Here is a 1,457-nt window from a genome sequence, read left to right as displayed (position 1 = left end):
GCCTGGCTATTTTTAATATAAGCATTTACAGCTCCACCTTTCCCTTTGAGCACTGATTTTGATGCATCTCATGATTTGACATATGACATTTTGTTCTTGTCATTTCAAAATACTTTCTAATTTTCCTTCTAATTCATTCTTTGCTGATCTATCTGGAGCAGCAGGTCCTTCTCCAGTGGCAGGTTCCTGAGAGAGGACTGGACGATCAGAAGATAATGAGATAGAAAAGACTGAGATCGGCCACGTCAGTCAGTGTACGCAAAATGCCGAGGGGGAGAGTGTCCAGGGTCGATTGGTATGTGAGGAGGCACCATGTTCCTCACCGCTGTCCTCCTCCGGGCAGGCAGTGGATCGGGAAGCACCAGTGGCCGTGGACCTTGTCTTTCCAAGCGAAGGAGAGCATGATCTGTCGCCTGGAGGTGGAGGCCAAGAACCACTACTGGCTGAGCATGCCCTACATGACAGCAAAGTACGGCCATGCCACTTAGCGAAGGGCCAAGGCTTTTGAACCATCAAGGCAGCGGCCACTTCCAAGTTCCCTAAGCATAGATACATTGCAGACCAGCTAGAACATCTCAACATCTCGAAGAAATGGTCCTAACCCGGAATCATCACCCTTCAAGATTAAGGATACCAAACTGCTCTGTCCTTACTTGGTCCTGGGGCTATGAAAATTTAATTTATGTACTAGTGTGACCCCTTCGACCAGTATCTTATTAAAGCAAACATGATTTAAAAAAAAAAGAAAGAAAAGAAAAGACTGGTATTAGGAGGTCTTGCACAAGCTATGTCTTATGCTAAGCATGCTTATTAAGAAGTGCAGTGTCATATATACAGATTTTAGGCAGAAATGGGACAATGTCAGCAGGAAGCTCTCATACAATGGGATGAAGTCAGTGGGAAACTTATCAGACAATGTTGCACAAAGGGGAACCCAGGATTTCTTAAGGGCACCACAAACCGAGCACACAGTGGCCTTGGGACCAATAACCATAGTCCCTTGGGGTGGAAAGAGTTGGGTTTTCAGGATCTGAAATTGAAACTCCCCTAAGGCCTTAGGACTTAGGCCATTATTGGCTCTGTCACACATCCTGATTTGTACAGGATCTGTGTGTAACTCAACATTAAGACATATGAATGATTTCAGGAGTGGTTGACTATTTTATGTAAAGATTATCACTAAAGTTGATATAAGGATTTAGTGTTTAGGGAAAATAGTTCATGCTACTACTAAGTAAATTTGAGGATTGAGACTTTTTGCATTTTTATTCTGGGAAGAAACTACCTTTATAGAAAGGGCAATCCTGTTTAACAAAACTGTTTACTGAATGGAAATTACTCATCTCTCTGGCACCTGCCCCTAGAAGAACTTTCAATATGAGTAGAAAGGATGTTAACCAGCCAAAGTAATGGAGTGTGCTAGCTATTAATCTAATGCTTGCAGTGTTAGCCTTCCC

At 43.0% G+C, this 1,457-nt stretch overlaps 1 pseudogene; it reads left to right on the top strand.

The window, feature by feature from the left end:
* Positions 1–312: 312 nt before the first annotated feature.
* Positions 313–601, top strand: LOC110304246 (annotated as a pseudogene).
* Positions 602–1,457: the final 856 nt, after the last annotated feature.

Source organism: Mus caroli, chromosome 11 (assembly GCF_900094665.2).
Source record: "Mus caroli chromosome 11, CAROLI_EIJ_v1.1, whole genome shotgun sequence".
NCBI lineage: Eukaryota > Metazoa > Chordata > Mammalia > Rodentia > Muridae > Mus > Mus caroli.
Note: the sequence above shows the minus strand (reverse complement) of the source record. Positions and strands in the feature narration are given on the sequence as shown.